The sequence below is a fragment of the Neoarius graeffei genome, chromosome 1 (genome assembly GCF_027579695.1).
Source record: "Neoarius graeffei isolate fNeoGra1 chromosome 1, fNeoGra1.pri, whole genome shotgun sequence".
Taxonomy (NCBI): domain Eukaryota; kingdom Metazoa; phylum Chordata; class Actinopteri; order Siluriformes; family Ariidae; genus Neoarius; species Neoarius graeffei.
In genome coordinates this window covers 108568288-108590661 of record NC_083569.1, presented here as the reverse complement: position 1 = coordinate 108590661, position 22374 = coordinate 108568288, and the positions used below count along the sequence as shown (strand labels likewise).

The 22374-nt window shown below is 46.4% G+C and overlaps 1 protein-coding gene across 1 annotated transcript in view; it reads left to right on the top strand.

The window, feature by feature from the left end:
- LOC132881620 (zinc finger protein 850-like) overlaps window positions 1-22374 on the top strand; it is a 110893-nt gene that overhangs the window by 54047 nt on the left and 34472 nt on the right. The gene's annotated exons all lie outside the window — the stretch shown is intronic.

Sequence of the window (22374 nt, the reverse complement as noted above, 5' to 3'; positions counted from 1 at the left end):
AAGAACTCATCGTTGACTTCCAGAAGACAAGGACCACATGATACTCAGGCCTGAGCATCAATGGGGAAGAAGTGGAGTGGGTCAAAAACTTCAAGTTTCTCAGACTGCACATCTCAGAGGACCTGGGCTGGACTGTGAACACCACCCACATTATTAAAAAGGCCCAGCAGCATCTCTTTTTCCTGAGAATGCTGAAGAGGAACAAACTCCCTCCACCTCTGCTGAAAAACTTTTATCACTGCACAATAGAGAGTGTCCTGACCTACGGATGTACGGTGTGGTATGCCAGCTGCACTGCGTCCGAAAAGAAACAACTGCAGCGAGTCATCAAGACTGCTCAGTGGATCATCGGCTCCCCACTCCTATGCCTAGAGGAGATCTACTCGAGCCGGCTCCTCCGACGGGCCACAAAGATCCAGGATGACCCCGCCCACCCAGGATACTCTCTATTTTCCAACCTCCCCTCTGGCAGAGTCATGAGAGCCTGCACCAACAGACTGAAGAACAGCTTCTTCCCCATGGCTGTGAAGAGACTGCTGCAGGAATCATGAACACTCCCCCCTGCACCTTTTAATACAGACTATTTTTATATAGAACATTTTTTTACTGTTTGTTTAATATATTTTCTTGTGACTGTGACATGTCGCTGCTGTAAGAGAGATGCTGCCAAACGGAATTTCGTTGTATTCTTGTACAATGACAAAGCTGCTGCTGCTTCTTCTTGCGCCACGTAGAGGGATTGTTGCAGGGACAGAGAGAGGTTACTAGCACTTCATCTGTCTCCGTTGTTACTCCTCTTCCGTCATTTCCATATCGTAGTTTCCAACATAGCAAATCTCACGAAACGGTCCCCAAATTGGTTCCTTGTCCCATTTCTGCATGGTCAGCCACCAGCTGTTGCACACTCATTCCCAGATCGCTTTCCTCAGGCAGTTGTGGTGTTATGATGGAATAGACATGTGCCAGGGAGCCCCGTGGGTGATGTTAGTTGTATTCAGTACTCTGTCCTTTATCAAGCAATTGGGAGATCATGTATTTGCATGTTTCCCCTACGATTTGGGACATTCTTCAAGTGACAAAACCAGGGCTTGACATTAAGCACTGCCCGATTGCCCAAAATATGCAAGTGAAACATACATTCAGGTGAGTGGGATATGTCCCCGACATGCCCAACCAGGCAAGTTGGAATGAGCATATATTACAAACTAGCACCACAAAAATGAGGCTTTTTGATCTTTTATTTCAGTTCCTAAAAGCGTCCCTCACTACGTATCCACCATTATGTTTTGGCTGTTTTCTTAGTCTCGGTCTCATTTACTGCTTTGCAAATTATTTATGTTCTAGTATGGTACACATACTGTTTTTAGACCCCTTGTGCATGCCGTCACGCATCACGTGATAATTACAGCTGGGGTCAGACAGACACCGTCTTTCATGCAAGCAAGGCTTAATCTGTCTTCACTATGGTTAATTTTTGCGTTGTTTTTTGCTTGTTCAAACAGAGAAATGGATAAAAGGCATTACCGTCTCCCTGCTATCAAGAAAAATGTGAACAAATAGAAGCAAATGCTTCAAGAGCAACGAGGAAATGAGTGGTTAAAGAACACGACGAGAGGAGCTCAGCCTGAAAGCTCCAGAGAAATTCACAATTGTATTTAAAATGTATTTTACCAAAACAAAGTCAGAAGTGAATCTCCCCAGGAGTGAGTGAAAAATCTCTTTTTATAGCCTGATGTTATGAGGCAAAGAATTCCCACTTGACCTGCTTCTTAGCACGATAATGCACTTGGCACCTGGGTTCAGTAGCTCACCCTCTGCACTTTACATTATGCTGATTAGAAATCAAAATAACTGTTTATCATTCAAATCATTGATCAGTTTTCCAATCTGCTAATTTTACTTTTGTGCAGTTTCAGTTTTGACCTCAATAACTGACTCCTTTGAATTCTCAGTGCGACTGCTACTGATACAACTACAGTACAGTCATCTTTCATATAATCTGGCCAATCAATCTCATAGCTTGGGATCTTTGTGGGGTTCTTCCAGTTCTGCTTCTCTGGGGGGTCTCTGTTGTTCACTAGGGAGCATTCCAGATGGCTCTTCATCTCCAGAGTCTGAGGGTCTCTCCTCATCAGCTTCACTTGCTGTATCTTCAGGCGTTCCTTCATCTTCAGGTTGATCTCTTGGTAAGGAATTCTAGTACAGTGGTTAAGATGGTACCATGTAGTGCTTCCCTGCACCTGGACAGCCATTGGAGTTACTCTTGTCACCACGTAGGGACCTTCCCTTCTTGGTTTATTCCACTTTCTTTGGAACAGTCTGAGGCATACCTTGTCTCCAGGCACAACTGGATTTTCTGGTTCCACCTCTGATACTGGTGCTCTGCTTTGTTCCTGTGAATATATTTTATGTATAGTAGTTAATTGCCTCATGTATTCCCTCAGCTCCATCTACAGTTGTTGGAGAGGTGGGCCTTTGTAAGGTCCCCTCAAGTGCGGAACTGGCATAGGTCTTCCAGTAAGCTTTTCATGTGGAGTAAGATATGTATTTCTGTTCACTTGCATACAGTAACCTGTAAGTGCCAACGGGAATGCATCTGTCCAATTCAATTAAGCACAAGCATGGATATTATTCAGTTTAGCTTTGAGTTCCATTTACTCTTTCCACCATTCCTTGTGACTGAGGATGGTATACACAACCTAGCCTCTGCTCAGTTCTCAAATGTTGTAACACTGACTTCACCACTTTTGAATAAAAGCTGATTCATTGTCTGAACTTATTTCTGTTGGAATGCCAATTCTAGGGATTCCTTCCCTAGTCAAAAATTTAACCACTACAGTGTTTCCCCTAGAAAATGTTTGAAGGTGCGGTGGCAAGACCTGCACTCAGACGTCCCACCCCAGTACGAGGATAAAAACAGCCAACAGCACAGAAGGCTATACATAGATTAATCCATCGGTCATGACTTTAGCCCACAACATGCCAGCACATAACTGCGCAGAATAAAATGCTAAAACAGCCAACAGTACACAACAAAAGCACCTTGGTAGTAGGCTAACTCAACTTAAAACAACTTGCTTGTATCAGTACCAATGCAGTATAGAAACATTGAAAACAGAGGAAGCAGTGCACTCGGTGGTGCTATTAGAAGTAACCAATGACTTACCCTTAAAACTTCCCAAAGGCCTGCCTGCGTCTGTCATTGGCCTGCACGAGCTCCCTTTGCGATGGCTGTCATGTCAGTTTGTTCCAGAATGTCACGGTGAATATGGCAGTTCATCAAGTCATTCAGTCTCTTTTGTGTCATTGTGGATCGGAGGTATGATTTCAGTCGACGAAGTGTGGAAAACGAATGCTCTGCTGATGCCGAGGGCACGAAGGCCAAAAGCCAGGGCACCAAGGCCATAAAATAAAACAATGATTTTAAGTTCATGTCTATAATGAATTTAATTTAAGGACTAATGACTGTTCTGACGAAGATTGGAGTCCCGGTCAAAACTATCAAGCAGGTAAAGAAACATCTACACTATTATGTCTGAAGATAAGAAAATATTGAACACATCTAAACTTATCAATCCATCACTCACTTCAAAAACTGTAAAACTTATTCAACCTATATCCTCCCATAATTTTTGTTCAATTGACACCAAATGTGCAAGAGCATCTTCAGACTGTACTACTACGCAGATTTTTGATTAATCAAAATTGAGCCTGGAGTACATCAAAATGTTTGACTGTAAATGGAACATATACTAGCATGCAGGCTACTGATTAACCCATAAGAGCCCAGACCGATTTCTCAATCAAGGAAAATTATTGAGGAAATAAAATGAACTAAATAGACGACAAAGAAAACATTTCTGACCTTTATTTTTTAAAATAGCACTTTCATGTCTCAAGATCTGAAATATTAAATTGCAAATTTGCAGAACACTGCAACACTATTACACTGTTAACCCGAAAGTTCATTCTATGCAAACAGTTTGAGTAAATACCACACTTAAAGATTAGTTTTATTGCATTACTTAAACAGTATGAGTATATGAAGAGTATATGAGACAGTCATTGGGTGTACTCATTTTTGTAATTTAAACAAACTTAAACTATCATGTTTTACCTCAGGCCACAGTGCTGCCCTGTTGTGATTGGCTCAAAACTCAAGACAAGTTGAGTTGACGGCTACAGAGGAAGTTGCGCCATTTTCTAATTTACACAGAGCAATTTAAGGTCTTTGCACTTTTGACAGCAAGCTAATTAGCATGTTAGCGGCTATAGTCGGTACTCGGCACGTTAAAAGTGGGTCAACGTTGTAACGACATAACGCTACTGTACAAGCAATGCTTATTTAACGGTAACAAACTTAAGCCCTATATGTTGAAATTCCTCTCTTATTCGTTCGTTAATTTATCACACAGTCTTACCTCAGTCAACTTCTTCTCTCCTTCTGTGAAAATTCAACGTCTCCGACGCAGACACAAGTGGGCAGGAGATGCGTTTGATTGTCTTCTGATTGGCTGGTGATAGATTGGTGGGCGGGAGATGCGTTTGATTAAGTCTCCTGATTGGCTGGTGATAGATTGGTGTCATTATAGCGCGTCGGAGCGGTTCATGCCAGGCTGAACACATCTAAACTTATCAATCCATCACTCACTTCAAAAATTGTAAAACTTATTAAACCTATATCCTTCCATAATTTTTGTTCAATTGACACCAAATGCGCAAGAGCATCTTCAGACTGTACTACTACAAAAGTGGGGGGATGAAATGTACGCATCCCCCACGGGTGATACGCCCCTGCCTAGGGATGCTACGGAATTCCTGAAGGTGCGGCGGCAAAAATCAAGGTGCAGCAGCCCGCCGCAGCCAATTGTACATAGCGGAAACCCTGCACTGTTTCAGCACCTTGATCTTTTGATGGCACAGCTTCCACCCATCTGCTGAATCTGTGTTTTACTGCTAGTATGTATCTTTTTTCCTTGAACTCTCTTGATCATGTCCACATAGTCTATTACTAAATGCCTAAATGGTCCTTCTGGCACTGGTATGTGACCTAATGGAGTTGTGATTCCCTTCCTGACATTGTTTTTGAGCACAAATATCACATCTGCTTAATGGTTCGTCTACCATAGCCTGAAGATATGGTGACAACCTTGTTTATTAATTTTTCTTACTACCTCCCCCCTTGCACAATGGTCTAGACCATGTGCACCTGTTAATGAGGAGGGATACTGGTATGATGATTAAATCATCATGGGATCTCCATGTCCCATTATTATCTCTAGCTCATCGCCTTTGTCCCCATAATGACTTCTCATAAGGGGCAACTTTTTGCTTTAGTGTGGCTATACCTTCCGAGTGGTGATAGGTTCTGTAGAGCAATTCCAGTGTTATGGACGTGACACTTGAACTCAAAATGGCAACAAATGACCCAGTGCTTGTTTTATTGTCTCCCAGTATTTAAACAGGTGTTGTATATTTTAAGGCTGTACCATACTGGAGAAGTGATAGAACAAGAACAATTCCCATAGTACATCTAGGGCATGCCAGAAAACGCCAATAAAAGATGCGTTATGGATGTGACAGAAAAAGTATCACTTTTCGTGGGTGACTGTACATTTTTATCAAACTCTGTGAAATCGTAAACCTAATGTCGAAATGGAGATATCCATTTGATAGAGGGGTCCAAGGTGAATATTAAAAAATCTTTGTTTAAAATATTTTGTATTTTATGCAGAGTTTCGGAAGGAAAAGTCAGCGTTATGGATGTGACGAAATTCCGTTATGGATGTGACGCGTCTGAAATAGACATGGCATATGTTTAGAAAATCAGCAATTTAACCACCATAACCCTTTGAAAAACTCTCTAAATATCAGCTAAAACTATCAAAGTTCTTAATATTTAGGATGGCTATTGTTTTGCTGTTTTGTGGATTTTAGCATACATTTCTGTGGCTTGTGGCAATAATATAGAATTGTACATGATCAAAGTTGATTTTAGCTTGGGTTTTACATTATAAGAAAGAAAGACTGGCAGTGACATATTAGGTTGGTTACAAATTGGTTCAACTTATTCACATCTGTAAAATACAGGCCTAGGTGATATCTCTGGGAGTGGTTTTGATGTATTACATGTTGCTTTATTTTTGCATGGTGAGGCTGACATTTACATGGAATTGCCCTGTAGAAACCTTTGGCGCAAATATAGCTGTTTTTGACACTTTCAGACCGGTCTACTGCCTCATCGATTACTTTCAGTAACAAAATTATTCCCTTTTTAATGTACCTGGCATCTCATGATTGCTAACTTAGCTGTTGGTGTTTTTCAGAATTTTTGATAAGTGCTTCACACTTTATTTGTGGGAGGGTGAAGTGAGGGAGCATTTGGGAATCGAGTAAATTGTAATTGAAGGTTTGTTGGTATTTCAACCAGTTATTTGGTTTACCACTTTTTTTTTAAAGTGCAAACTTGTAAAGTGTAAATATTTATTTATCTGCTGGTGCCTGTTTTCTGGCCTTAATTGTGTTCTGGCCTTAGTTGTGAAGTCTTGGGTCTACCTTAGTTAGTGGGGGACTGGTGTTCATCAGGATCAGGGAATTTTTGTATTGAGTCAGGTGTATGAACATGTTAAGTCAGCTGTACTAAAGATTTATGAACGGTTCCCAGAGGCTTATCGCCAGTCTCTTTGGAATTTGCGGAGAAAACCAAATCAGATGCATGTCGAGTTTATTTGAAACCTGACAGTATGCATCTGAAAAAACTCAAAACATTAGATGATTTGAATAACTTGGTTCTGTTGGAATAAAATGCACTCTCTGAAAGTGTTGTCACCTTCAGTGTAGAGTGCAACATTCAGACCACTTTTCAAGCTGCTGTGTTGGCTGATGAATGGGAATTTACCCATAGATTTCATTCAGAGATGGTGAGAGGTGTGGTGGTTTTTTTTTTTTTTTTTTTGTCCCGTCCCCATCGCGCTAAAGCACAAAATATTTCACAATATCAAGAGAGGTGTGTGGGTAAAGGACAGTCAGCTAGTTTTGACCTGACCTGTAATTACTGTCAAGGAAAGGGCCACTGGAAATCAGATTGCCCCATCCTTAAGGTAAAAAATACTGGCACCAAGCTCCGTAGTTCTTCTGTGAAACCCACGGCCCTGGCTGGTCCTGTGCCTGTGTCCGCTGGGTTGGTCCTTACCCTTGAATCTCCTCCATGACATTACCCTCGAAGTGACATTCCATGTCCCAACAGCCAGCCGCTGTGTCCGGGGATCAGGTCGTCGAGGCCCCTGCCTTCGACTGCCACCCAATCCACACTGCACCAAACCCCTACTGCTACCTCTGTGGGTGGTGAACCCACAGGAGGTCGGGCCCACGTCGCCTCTTCGGGCTGAGCCCGGCCGGGCCCCATGGGCAAAGGCCCGACCACCAAGCGCTCGCATACGAGCCCCAACCCCGGGCCTGGCTCCAGGGTGGGGCCCCGGCTGCGTCCTACCGGGCGACGTCACGGTCCTGGATTTTTTCTCCATAGGGGTTTTTTGGTGAACTGCTCTTGGTCTGGCCTGTCACCTAGGACCTGTCTGCCTTGGGAAACCCTAACAGGGGCATAATGCCCCCGACAACATAGCTCCTAGGATCATTCAAGCACACAAACCCCTCCACCACAATGCGGTTTTCGTCCTGGTTGCGGAACACTGGACCAGCTCTATACCCTTCATAGGGTGCTCGAGGGTTCATGGGAGTTTGCCCAACCAGTCCACATGTGCTTTGTGGATCTGGAGAAGGCATTCGACCGTGTCCCCCGTGGTATTCTGTGGGGGGTGCTTCGGGAGTATGGGGTTCGGGGCTCTTTGCTAAGGGCTGTCCGGTCCCTGTACAAACGGAGCAGGAGTCTGGTTCGCATTGCCGGCAGTAAGTCAGACCTGTTCCCAGTGCATGTTGGACTCCGTCAGGGCTGCCCTTTGTCACCGGTTCTGTTCATAATTTTTATGGACAGAATTTCTAGGCGCAGCCAGGGGCCGGAAGGAATCCTGTTTGGGAACCACAGGATTTCATCTCTGCTTTTTGCGGATGATGTTGTCCTGTTGGCTTCTTCAAACCAGGACCTTCAGCATGCACTGGGGCGGTTTGCAGTCGAGTGTGAAGCGGCTGGGATGAGAATCAGCACCTCCAAGTCCGAGGCCATGGTTCTCGACCGGAAAAGGGTGGCTTGCCCTCTCCAGGTTGGTGGAGAAGTCCTGCCTCAAGTGGAGGAGTTTAAGTATCTCGGGATCTTGTTCACGAGTGAGGGAAGGATGGAGCGTGAGATCGACAGGCGGATCGGTGCAGCCTCCGCAGTGATGCGGTCGCTTTACCGGTCCGTCGTGGTGAAGAAGGAGCTGAGCCAAAAGGCGAAGCTCTCAATTTACCGGTCGATCTACGTTCCGACTCTCACCTATGGTCATGAGCTTTGGGTAATGACAGAAAGAACAAGATCGCGGATACAAGCGGCTGAAATGAGTTTCCTTCGCAGGGTGGCTGGGCGCTCCCTTAGAGATAGGGTGAGAAGCACAGTCACTCGGGAGGAGCTCGGAGTAGAGCCGCTGCTCCTCCACATCGAGAGGAACCAGCTGAGGTGGCTCGGGCATCTTTTTCGGATGCCTCCTGGACGCCTCCCTGGGGAGGTGTTCCAGGCATGTCCCCCCGGGAGGAGGCCCCGGGGAAGACCCAGGACACGCTGGAGGGACTATGTCTCTCGGCTGGCCTGGGAGCGCCTCGGTGTTCTTCCCGAGGAGCTGGCCGAGGTGTCTGGGGAAAGGGAAGTTTGGGCTTCCATGCTTAGACTGCTGCCTCCGCGACCCGGTCCTGGATAAGCGGAAGAAGACGAGACGAGACATTACCCTCTGCAGGTGTAACTAACTGCAAGGAGATGTTTGAGCCATTTATTTCTGAGGGTTTAGTGTTTGCTTATTTCCACCTACAATGCAGTCCTTGGCATGTTTCCAAGAAAAGTGAATACACAGCCACACCCAGACTCGGCTGACTTCAGTGACTCGCATGATGGCAGAGAGAGCCAATGACCCACAGATCACTTGAACAACACTCTAGGCTGTTAAGACCATTTATGCCGTGCCTCCAGTGACCCCAACACCTATGGGATGACTGAGAGGTTCAATGACCCATGTGACCTCAACGACTCTCCTTAGGGTTGCTTTTGGTCCACTCGAAGATAAATACCAGGAACCTCCCCACTAGTCAGTCAGAACTAAAGAAGACTTTTGGAAGAGAAATGAAACATTTCAAGCAAGTCCAGTTGCCTTCTTTAGCGCCTATGGTTTCTTTCTGACTTTCTTCACTGATTTGTAAGAAGTTTTCTCCCTCTTTCTTAAAGAAGTTGAGTATTTCTCTTTTCTTCTATCTTTTTTAGCTTTTTCTTGCTCTGGTCTTTTGGCTTGTAATTTTTATTCAAAGTGTCCATCTCCTCACACGAACCCACCTCAAATGAACAATCCCAAGGAGTTCTCATCTTTTTAGTTTGCTCAGCCCATTTCTGTGATATTTTTCAAACAAACCATCTGCAATGGGGTATTGGCCATTTCCTCTCCGTTTTCTCAGTTGTTCTCTTGTTAAACGATCAGGTGTGATTGAGTCCTCGTCAGGGAAAATTCTAGCTCTAACCTTTCTCAGCGTCGGGCCTATTTTATGTATCCTTTCTGTAGCTCTTGTTCTTTTACCTGTCAGCCACAAAACTCTCCTTAACACTACAGAAATCTCTACCCCTGGATTATTTAACTTCCTCCCATGAATACCTTCACCACCTCTGAATCCCCGCGCCTCCCTTAGGGCTAAATACTTGTTTGTGATGTACAAATGGGGCTCTTACAAAACCTAGCCCAGTGTAAATCAAATCTTCTAATGCTCCTTTGAAGTTGTTTATGGTCCAAAGTCTCCCTAAAAGTGCTAGCCAATTAAATGTCACGAGGATATTGCGTCTCCAACCTCATCTACCCTTCAGCTACCTCCACTGACATCTTCTGGATCACTGCTGGACTATGGAGCTGCCAGTCTGCCACATGGAAGGCTGACTTCATCTCTGCCCACACCTCCCAGGGCTCGAAATTCGCGGTGATCCGGTCGCCCGAGGTGACTTAATTTGTCATTTGGCGAGTAATTCCTGTCACTAGCCAGCCCGGCTGGCTAGTTGAAAATAAAAAAGATATATGAAGCGAAGATTCAGACACACCATCAACTAAAGCCGCCACATATTAAGCGTGTGCCGTGTCTGTGTTAATCAATGTGTGTATCGGCAGGACAGTCAGGCTGTCGGTTTTTTCACTACTGCGCATGCATATAACAGACATCCCAAGTCTCCCGGAAGTTCCGGGAGTCTCCCACGTATTGATAGTGGCTCCCTGATGCCCGCAAATTGGAGAATATCTCCCAGAATCTAGAGCAAGCGAGCAAGAGCATGCACGCGAAACATTAATGTCTACATCGTGCATATGACTGAGTGCGCGAGGGAACGTGAGAGAGACTGCGTGTGTGCCTGTTCATGAAGCGCATGCTAGACAAAGAGCATCCTGATTGGTTTACAGACATCCCAACCTGCAGACCCCCCCCCCCCCCCCCCCCCCGATGGGGGGGGGGGGGGGGAGTCCAATATGTTATCATTTGTTGATATTATACTATGGTGCTCTGTGTTGTTCTCATTTATGTATTTTAACAACAGTATCAAAATACTTGGGTCTTGAAATAAATGCACATTAGTCATGAACAGTGGTAATTACTCTCTTTTTTGCATTGTTTTTGACAGAAGTAAAATTCATACATGAACAAATTTTGGCTAGTTGATTTTCTGTTTGGCTAGTTACTTTGGAAGGTAACTAGTCCAGCTGGCTGGTGAAAAAATATATGAATTTCAAGCCCTGCCTCCCTTCTGTCCCTCCACATCCTTGCAGTAACAGTGACCTGGATTTCACCTGACTACAACAACTACAGCCCTCTCTACCCCCTTCGCCTCAACTCTCCACCACTCGCCCATCTGGTTGTCTTGGTGGTGGCACTGGTTTGTTGACTTCTCAGTTGTGGAAGTTCTCACCTCTTCCACTCTACCACCTTTCCATCTCCTCCTTTGAATTTCATTCCATTTCAATCTCTTCTCCTGTTCGCCTTTTTCTCATTGTTGTTCATCACCCTCCTGGCCCTATGGAATGTTTCTTTGATGAACTGGACATCCTACTCAACTCCCTCCCAGAAGATGGCACCCTGCTGATGCTCCTGGGAGACTTCAACCTCCATCTAGAAGCCTCCTATTCTGCTGCCTTCTTTCTCCTTCTCCATTCCTTTGATCTCCTCTTGCTGAACTCTCCTCCAACCCATAAAGCTGGCAATCTTCTTGACCTGGTCTTCCTCCGAAACTGCTCTGCCTCAGATCCCACAGTTACCCCTCTCCATCTATCTGACCACCACTTAATTTCATTCTCTCTCCTTCTTCCTCTCCACTCATCATTCCCCCCCCCACGTCCACTGTTAGTTTGTCATAACCTCCACTTCATTTCTCCCTCTTCTCTTGCCTTCTCCCCCTCTCTTAAATCCTTTGCCAGTCTGTCCACTGACTCTACTGTATCCTTCTTGCTCTACTCTCTCATATCACTGAACACATTATCTCCTCTTGTCTCCAGGCCAACAAAATCTTCCTTTCCTAGTCCCTGGATGTCTGAAACACTTCGCTCCTCCAGAATCTTTCTCTGTGCAGTAGAGAGAAAGTGGAGAAAATCCAGGGCCTTTGCTGACCTTTCCTGCTACCAGTCCTTCCTTGCTGAATTCTCAGCCTCACTCAAATCAGCCAAGGTGAAGTTTTATCACTCCAAAATTCACAGCTCCATCTCCAACCCTTGTTGTGATGGAGTGCCTGTCACTACAGTTGAGTACATGCTCTGACTGCCATGCCAAAGATTCTGCCTCTTTGGCGTTGTGGTCAGGGTGCAGGTTTGGCACCCTGTTGACCTGGGTTCAAGGCTGGGTGGGGTGACTGCTCTCTCCCTTCACGATGCTCATCAACTGTTTTTTCTGTTTTCCGTTCTCTTAAATTCTCCACCACCTGAACCTCATTCCTCCATCACTGCAGAGGACTTGGCAGTCTTTTTTGAGGAGATCATTGAGGAGATCACAACTCCTTCACCGTGCCTGCCTCACCTTCCCTGTCTCTTCACCCTTACTCTTTGCTTTTTCCCCTCTTTCCACTTTTGATGTCTCCCAGCTCCTGCTTTCTCACCATCCAACCACCTGTGCCCTTGACCCTATCCCCTTGTCTCTCCTCCAGACCATCACTCCTGACATCCTCCCTCATCAACTCTTTCCTTGTCCTCTGGATACTTTCCTTCCAGCTTCAAATGAGCCCACATCACCCCTCTGCTGAAAAAACCCACCTTAGACCCCTCTGTCATCCAGAACTACTGCCCCATTTCTCTCCTCCCCTTCCTGTCAAAGATGCTTGAACATGCTGTTGCTAACCAACTCTCCTCTTTTCTCATTTAATATTTTATTACCACTGAGGTAGAAAAGGGAGGGAGAGGAGAAATTGAGAGCGAGATTCAAAGAGAAGGGAGTTTCAGAAGGTGCAACACACACACACACACACACACACACACCATGCACGCGCGCGCACACCTGCTCGAGCTCTGACGTCACCTTGACAATACTGAACACGTACAAGGACAGCTGCACTGGTGCCTTTTTTTTTTTCTGTCACAAACCATACAATTCGGCGCTTTACCTATTTAGACACACACACACACACACACACACACACACGTGCCGGTATGTCCAGAGCTCTTAAGTATAGCATCGCATCCACATGTACCATACGCCAAAAACAGGCAGTACCTTTTCACAAAACTTTAAACTTCATGCAGCCCTTTATTTATACCAAAATAAAGCAGTATTGCAGGATTTTACATGCAACCTCTCTTCCTTGGAGGCTTTTTCTTATAAACAACAAGAACATTTCTGCAACTCTTTGGAAAGACTAGGGATGTTTCGGGAAAATCAGCCAGTAGAAAATCTCTCAAAATGCACAACAGCCACAAAAGTCAAAACCTATGCCATCTTCCCTTTCAATCTCAGAATTACTGTGTTTCACAAATGTTTCCACTTTTAAAAGTTGCTCAAATTTGGAGACTTTTTTTAGTTCTCTTACCACCACACTTGGAGCCAAAACCACAACAGTGCAAACTTTTTTTTTTTTCTAGAACAGATTAGTAGCAAAAAAATTTCTCACTTTTTTGTTGCAGCAGCTGTTTGTGCAGTGCAATTCAGATGCCCAAGTGCAGTCAGGCAAGAGGTTTCTTCCAAATCACTTCGGGGCCACCCAATAGTACGTCACAGAAACTCTCCCAAGCAAAAATAATTCAAAGTCAGAGGTTGCAGAAAAGTTTAGATTTATTAAATCAATGAACAAAAGCTGAGTCAGTCTGCCGAATGCTCTCGCTCCGAGTCACAAATCCATTTTTATAGTGTTCCACCAATATTTCCACTGGCAGTCTGCACTAGCCAAGGATGCATCCTAGTCTTGCTCTCCCAACATTTCCAAGGCACTGTCTTAATGCAAGGATAGACCACCTTGGGCAAACTAAAAATATTCCTCTAAATAGGGCTTTATTTTGGTTTAAGGTTATTCTGGTTTAACACATGATTTCAAGGTGCTGTAACAATATTATTGCTTTGACCAGTCTATTTGTCATTTCTTTTTGAAATAAAATCAACTTTATAAACTCTTTACAGCAACTCAACATGACTGGCTTTGAATCAAAATAGTCATCATAAAGCAAATTATTGCTTGTGTGATTATGTCAAGGTATGTGTGCGTGTTTACATAGGTATGCAATTACATTAAGAATTACATCAAGCTATGTGTGCGATTTACATATAAAATCACCACACTATGAGATTCCAAGTAACTTTTGGAACAAAATGGCTTTTAAAAGGACTCAAAATTGGACATGGTAGTAATATTTGGCATTCATACTAAAATTTGCTGCATTAGAACTTAGAAAAAAGAAAAAATTCTTAAAATATAAATCTGCATCCTGACTATGACGGTCATTCTTATTATGATTGAAAAAAAATGCACTTAACCACTGATTGGCAGTTTGGCACCTAATACTGTATTGCAAAGTTACATGTAAACTGAACTCTTATGGCCCTTTTCCACTACCCTTTTTCAGCTCACTTCAGCCCGACACGGCTCGCGTTTCGACTACCAAAAACCAGCACGACTCGGCTCGCTTCAGCCCTGCTTAGCCCCTAAAACTCGCACGGTTTTGGAGTAGGGCTGAAGCGAGCCGAGTGAGGTTGGGGGCGTGAGCAGACACTCCCCTGTGCACTGATTGGTGAGGAGGAGTGTCCTCACATGCCCACACACGCCCCGCGAGTGCGCTGGGATCTGTAAACACCGCAAACCCGGAAGAAGAAGAATTACGAGAATTTCTGAAGCCTTATGCGCCTCGCCTCATCTATACGCACTTGCCAGTATCTGTCCGCGTTGTCGGTGACAACAAGCCACAGCACCAAGACCAGCAACACTAACGACTCCATGTCCTCCATGTTTATTGTTTACTATTCGGGTCGTGAGACTACTGCTTAAAAGCTCACTGATGTCACTGTTTGCGCTGCTTAACGACATCACCTGACGTCCACCCACTTTCGCTAACTCCACCCAATGTGTCCACCCACTTCCAGCCAGCACGGTTCAGCGCGGTTGTAGTCGAAATGCAACTCCAACAGCCCCGCTCAGCCCGACTCAGCACAGCACGGCACGGCTCAGCCCGACTCAGCCGCGCTTGTAGTGGAAAAGCGGCACTAATCAACTGTGTTAGGACTTGGGACTATCTTGGCCTCTAGAGGCTGCTATTATATATTTTGTCTTGTGTTTGTTTTGACAGCTAGAGGCCACTATTGTTTTGTGTTTTTGACAGCCATGTGCTCCTTTGTTTTCATGTGCCTTTTGCCCCACCTGTTCTTTATTTTCTGCCCCGCCTAGTTTCTTAATTACCTTGGGTATTTATAAGTCCTCAGTTTGGTCTCTAGTTACTGAGTCTTTGTTCTGTTTATGGCTAGTCTCCTCTGTTCCATGTACCCTTGCCTGTGTGCTTGTGTTTTTGGGATTTTGCTTTCTTGGGACTTTCTGGACTGTTTATTTGCCATTTTGTATCTTCTGAGCGTTGGGATTTTTGCCTCTTCTCGTTTTGGATTCTTGGACTTTGAACTTTTGGATGTTTTTGTTTTTCCTTGTATCTCCTGTAAGTTTGGATTTTACCTTTGTGTTTTTTTTTTTTTGGACTTTTCTGATCTTCTGAGCGTTGGCAATAAACTGTTTTTTGTACTCTACTTTCGTCCCACTCCTCTGCATTTGAGTCATTCCCCTGGTGGCCTAGCGGGGGTTTGCTGGATTACCCCACCAGCGACCTGGGTTCGATTCCCAGCAAAACCTAACAGAAAGACTCAGTCATGACTGACTCAGCAGAGGCTTTTTCAGCTACCTACCCGGCTAATCTTCAGAAAATTGTGGATGCTTTAACTAGCTTTGGAGCTACCATGGACACTCATGGACGAACACTTGCAAGCCAACATGAGGCCCTGGCTCTCCACGATGCTCTGCTTCAGCAAATTGGGGGTGCCCCTGCATGGCTGACTCCCCGGCCCCCATCTCCTCCTCCTGATCCTCCCTCTGCTCCTGCTCCACCATCTGCTCCCGTTCCAGTGCCTCCTGCCACGCTGCCTCCTTCACCTCATGAACCTCTCCTTCTGGCACCACAGAGGTATGACGGCAAGCACGGCGAGTGCAGGGAGTTCCTCACCCAGTGCCAACTCACCTTTGAGCTCCAGCCTACCACCTACACTACGGACCGCCGCAAGATCGAATATGTAATAACTTTTTTTGTTAGCTGATAAGGCACGAGCTTGGGTAACAGCCATCTGGCAGAGACAGGGACCCGAGTGCTCCGATTTCAAGACATTTATGGAGGAGATGCTGCGTGTCTTTGATCAGGCGGACATCAGCAAAGATGCAGCCAGGAAGCTCATGTCCATCCGGATGTTCATTTCGCCCGAAGAATCAATGTCCCTACTGCACCTCTTGAAGTTCCGTTGTCTGTGTCTGCTCTGGATGGCCAAGCGCTAGGTGACGGAAGAGTCACCCAAGTAACTTCTCCAGTCTCAAGGTCACAAAGAAGAAATATCCCTGCACTTGATTCAGTCACCAGAGTTCCCAGTGATTCTAGGCCTTCCTTGGCTTACCTGCCACAACCCTCGCATAGACTGTGTAACAAGCCAGGTTGTGGAATGGGGCCCTACATGCCATGCCTCTTGTCTGCTCTCTAGTTCTCCTGTGTCTCCTTCCGAGCCCCCTGATTTCACCGAGTTATCTCAAGTTCCCACAGAGTACTGGGACCTTTAGGAGGTCTTTAGCAAGAGTAGGGCCACCGTTCTTCCTCCGCACCGTGCCTACGACTGTGCCATAGACTTGCTCCCCGGGGCTGCTACTTCTCGGGCAGGATGTTCTCTCTCTCAGCCAGAATGCAAGTCCATGGAGGAATACATCAAGGACGCCCTGGCCTCTGGATTCATCTGACCCTCCACCTCACCTGCTGGTGCCAGCTTCTTCTTTGTCGGCAAGAAGGATCGGGGGCTCCGACCGTGTATTGACTACAGGGGCCTGAGCAAGATCACTGTGCGCAACCGTTATCCCCTTCCGCTGATGTCCACAGCATTCGACCTGCTCCAAGGCGCCACAGTCTTCACCAGGTTGGATTTACGGAATGCATACCACCTCATCCGTATCCGACAGGGACACGAGTGGAAGACTGCCTTTAACACCCCGTCAGGACACTGAGTACCAAGTGATGCCCTTCAGACTCACCAATGCACCAGCAGTTTTTCAGGCCCTTATCAACGACGTCTTGAGAGATATGATCAACCAATACGCTTTTGTATACCTCAACGACATTCTGATATTTTCCAAGACCTTGCAGGAGCACCACCACCATCTCCGTCAGGTTCTTCAGAGGCTGCTACAGAACAATCTGTTTGCAAAGGCCCAGAAATGTGAGTTTCCTGTCCCTGAGGTCTCCTTTCTGGGTTTTATTGTATGGACGGGACAACTCCAGATGGATCCAGCCAAGACCCTGGCCGTCCGGGACTGGCCCACTCCCAAGTCTGTGAAAGAAGTTCAGCGGTTTTTAGGATTTGCTAACTTCTACCGCAAGTTTGTCAGGAACTTCATTTCTGTAGCAGCGCCCATATCAGACCTCACCAAAAAGACAGGTGGGTCTTATGCCTGGTCTCCTCAGGCAGAGAAGGCTTTCAAGGACCTCAAGCACCACTTTTGCATGGCACCCATTCTGGTCCTCCCTGACACATCGCAACCCTTCATCGTTGAGGTGGACGCTTCGGACAGTGGCGTCGGCGCGGTCCTCTCTCAACGCTCGGATGGAAGGTTGCACCCCTGCGCATACTTCTCCCACCGTCTGAGTCCTGCGGAGTCCCAGTATGATGTGGGGGATCGAGAACTGCTCACGGTGAAACTGGCCCTTGAGGAGTGGAGGCACTGGCTGGAGGGAATGCAACATCCATTCCTGGTTTGGACGGACCACAAGAACCTGGAGTACCTCCAGCAAGCCAAGAGACTTAATCCACGACAGGCTAGGTGGGCCTTGTTCTTCAGTCGGTTCAATTTCATCCTATCGTACCACCCCGGCTCTAAGAACACCAAACCGGACGCTCTTTCCAGACAGTTCTCTTCCACCAACAGGGAGGGTGAAGTTGGGCCTATTATCCCTGTGTCCCGGATTGTGGCCCCTGTCTGCTGGGGCGTTGAGGAGGCCGTCCGACAAGCTCAACGCCAGGGTCCTGGGACGGGGCCACCGGGCCTCTTGTACGTCCCACGTCAAGCCCGGGCCAAGGTTCTCCAGTGGGGTCACTCGTCCCCTCTCACTGCCCACCCGGGAGCTCGGAGGACCCTGGACTTCTTGAAAAGACGCTTCTGGTGGCCAAGCATGGAGAAGGAAGTGAGGTCATTCGTCCTGTCCTGTGAAGTGTGCACCAGAAGCAAGAACCCACGGCAGCATCCCCAGGACCTCCTGCATCCTCTGCCCATTCCCCAGCGTCCCTGGTCCCATGTGGCGGTCGACTTCATCACGGGCCTTCCAGATTCACAAGGTAATACTGTCATTTTGGTCATAGTCGACAGGTTCTCTAAGGCCTGCCGCTTCATACCGCTATGCAAGCTCCCTTCTGCCCTTGAGACAGCCAAACTAATATTCACCCATGTCTTCCGAGTCTTCGGGCTCCCATAGGACATCGTCTCAGACCAGGGGCCCCAGTTCTCCTCCCGAGTGTGGCGGGGGTTCTGCAAGCTTACCGGGGCCACTGCCAGCCTCTCCTCTGGGTTCCACCCCCAGTCCAATGGCCAGACTGAGAGGCTCAACCAGGACCTGGAAACCACCCTGCAAGGCCTGGTGATGGATAACCCGACATCATGGAGCACCTGGCTGCCATGGGCGGAGTACGCCCATAACACCCTGCAGTCATCGGCCACCAGGTTGTCGTCATTCCAGTGCCAATTCGGGTTCCAGCCACCTCTGTTTCCGGAACAGGAGGAGGACGCTGGGGTGCCCTCGGTCAACCAGTACGTGAGACGGTGTCGTAAGACCTGGAACAAGGTTCGGAGGACTCTCATCCAGACTTCCAGGGCCAACCAGACTCAGGCCAGCCGCCATAGAAGGCCTGCCCACATTTTCCGCCCTGGGCAGCGGGTTTGGCTGTCCGCTAAGGACCTTCCTCTACGGGTGGAGAACCACAAGCTTGCCCCTCGCAATGTTGGCCCCTTCAAGGTTGTGCGCAGGGTGAACCCTGTTGCCTACCGGCTCCAGTTGCCCCAGTCTCTAAGAATCAACCCCACATTCCACGTATCCCTGTTGCGGCCTGTACTGTCGTCCTCTTATGCCCCTGGTCCTAGGAATCCCCCACCTCCCCGCATCCTCCATGGACAGACCGTGTTCACTGTGTACCGCCTGTTGGACTCCTGCCGGGTCCGTGGAGGTCTTCAGTACCTAGTGGACTGGGAAGGCTATGGTCTCGAGGAGCGTTGTTGGGTCCCCGCTCGGGACATTCTAGACAAAGAACTTTGTTGGGACTTCCATTTGGCCCATCCTGATCGCCCTGGGAACGTCAGGAGACGCTCCTTGAGGGGGGGGTCCTGTTAGGACTTGGGACTATCTTGGCCTCTAGAGGCCGCTATTATATCTTTTGTCTTATGTTTGTTTTGACAGCTAGAGGCCGCGATTGTTTTGTTTGTTTTGACAGCCATGTGCTCCTTTGTTTTCATGTGCCTTTTGCCCCACCTGTTCTTTATTTTCTGCCCTGCCTAGTTTCTTAATTACCTTGGGTATTTATACGTCCTCAGTTTGGTCTCTAGTTACTGAGTCTTTGTTCTGTTTATGGCTAGTCTCCTCTGTTCCGTGTACCCTTGCCTGTGTGCTTGTGTTCTTGGGATTTTGCTTTTTTGGGACTTTTTGGACTGTTTGCCATTTTGTATCTTCTGAGCATTTGGGATTTTTGCCTCTTCTTTCTTGGGACTTTTTGGACTGTTTATTTGCCATTTTGTATCTTCTGAGCGTTGGGATTTTTGCCTCTTCTCGTTTTGGATTCTTGGACTTTGAACTTTTGGATGTTTTGTTTTTCCTTCTATCTCCTGTAAGTTTGGATTTTACTTTTGTGGATTTTTTTTTTTTTTTTACTTTTCTGATGATCTGAGCGTTGGCAATAAACTGTTTTTGTACTCTACTTTCATCCCACTCCTTTGCACTTGAGTCATTCCCCTGGTGGCCTAGTGGGGGTTTGCTGGATTACCCCACCAGCGACCCGGGTTCGATTCCCAGCAAAACCTAACAAACTGACTGGATCAATCAGATACTGTCAACTCTAAAGCACGAGTTCAGCTGCATCGTGCAATAAAAACAGTGAATACTGAGTGTATTATTATTGTCTTATTGAGTGTGCCATTCAGGGAGAGGAAGGTGCCTGTAAATTTTAGTGGAGCTAGGACTTTTGCTGGCCAAATTATGAATTTTTAAATCCTCGTGCACGCAAACGGCTGTAGCCAGGGCTCGTGCTGCTGATGTTAGATCAGGTCGTGCCTGCTCTCCTCCAAAAGGTCTCGGGGAGTGGGATGTGTCTGTAAATTTTGGTGGGGCTGGGACTTTGTGTGGTAGAGTTATGAAATTTTAAAGGCTGGCTCGAGCCAGGGCTCGAGTTAAAGTTTTTGGGGGCTCTGGGGCACATAGTAGGCCAAGACATGGCCGTGGCTGGGCTGGTTCGAAAGGGCTCGGGGAGCGGGAAGTGCCTGCCAAGTTTGCTGTGGCGAGGACTATTGGTAGCCAAGTTATGAATTTTTAAATTCAGACCTGTGGGGGCCTCCGTTTCACAGGCTGTGTTACAACATAATGTATTTGCCCAGTGTAACATTTGGAAGAAAATTAGGAGTAGATTAGACCTGTATCTTTTTTCAGTTTTTCATGGGCCATCCGGTTTCATGCTTTTGAAATACAGACAGACAAATGCGAAAATTACCAGTAAATGTCTGCCGGTCCAGCTTTATTTCTCACACTGTATTCAGATGGCTGATCTCATACAGGAAGTCTCATTCCCTCACAAACCACAATACAGTATTTAGCTTCAACAGGCTACTTTAAATAGTTCCTTTTAAATCTAAGCTTATAGTCTACAACAGACTTTTAGTCTTTTTAGAGACTTAGTGTACACTAATAAATCTAGGGTATCACCAGCTGACCATGTTTTACTGCATTTTTGATCGTTAAAAGTGAAGTGGATTTTTAAAATATAACTTGTTTGATGCTCCTGCTGCAAAGGGGGGGCAAGGGCACAAACCCAATCTTCAGTGCAAAAAGTGATGTGATTTAATCAAAAATCAGAGAACAGGGAGTGTAGGGAGATTGCACCATGTGGGTGGTGCAGGTGGCGGGGAGCCCAAACCAGTCTAAAGCACATGCTGGCATCGGTCGGCATCCTAGAGACAGTGATGGGTGAGGCGGTGATTGTTGGGGTGTTTGCCAGCAAAGCATGCGGGAGGCTCAAGTTCCTAGTCATCGTCATCCTCTGTTGGCGAGATTGCCTTTCCAAAGATCGGGAAGGGAGAGTGAGTGTGTATGCGCTAAAGAGCACATTTGAATTCTGACTAGCCTCTAAGAGCTAGAACGCCTTTTATACTCTCCTGACTGTTTGAGGAGGATGAATTAAGGCACCTGTTATACAGCTCCAGTTGTGTGAGATCAGCGGACCCTGTTCTGTGGCCATGCTGCTTTTGGCTGTCCAAAATAATGGTGCTGAAACGGCACTGTTTCTTCAGCACCATGGGAGTGGTTGTGCGAGGACCGGTGCACTGCTTTGGTAGTGATATTTTTTTTTGGGGGGGGGCTACTGTCACAATTGGATGAAAATAAAGATGTATTTACAGTTTTCATGTTTATTAATAGACACAATATTCTTCATGCATCTGAAACAATTAGAATATCGTGAAAACATTTTGTTTTAAATATATTTTTTTTTTCTTGTGTGGCTTGATATGTCCTTTTCTGCTGCTATCCACTATGCTGTTGGATAATAAAGGTCTTCTCATCTCATCTTAAGTACAATATTTTCCATCAGTTATTGAAAGGTTCTGACTGAAGTTGAATTCTGGGTGCCATTTTTCTATTTCTATTGCTGTTGGAATTGAGATGTTTCATGTGTGTAAATGTTTTGCTTAAATAAAACACATTCCGCATTTTACAATTCCTGGAGATTGCTGAAGCAAGTATGCGACTGTCACGTGATCACCATGGGCCATATTTGACCTACTTTTACCCAGAACAAGTCAGCATGGGGAAACATGGTGGACTCCGCTCTCCTGTGAGAGGAAAAGACAAGGACAATATGCAGGGGTGATAGCGTTCCGGCGCGCCGCGCTGGATTTCCGGCGCGCCGTGGCTGGGGAAAAAAAAAAAAAAATCTAGTTCGCCCATTGTCCTGTGTCATTCTGAGATGCGCAGATGGACAGTAAAGGGAAAATTCCCTTTACTGTCTATCTGCGCATCTCAGAATGACACAGGACAATGGGCGAACTAGATTTTTTTTTTTCCCCCCCAGCCACGGCGCGCCGGAAATCCAGCGCGGCGCGCCGGAACGCTATCACCCCTGCAATATGAAAGCATGATGGAAAAGCAGTGGAAACTAAAAGGTTGCCGTGAAGGGTTAGGTCGATTGCTAGAATCAAATGAAGGATGAAATGTGTGCAAAATCTGACAAAGAATTTGCAGCGCTGGTCTTGGATTGGTGAGTCTGAGT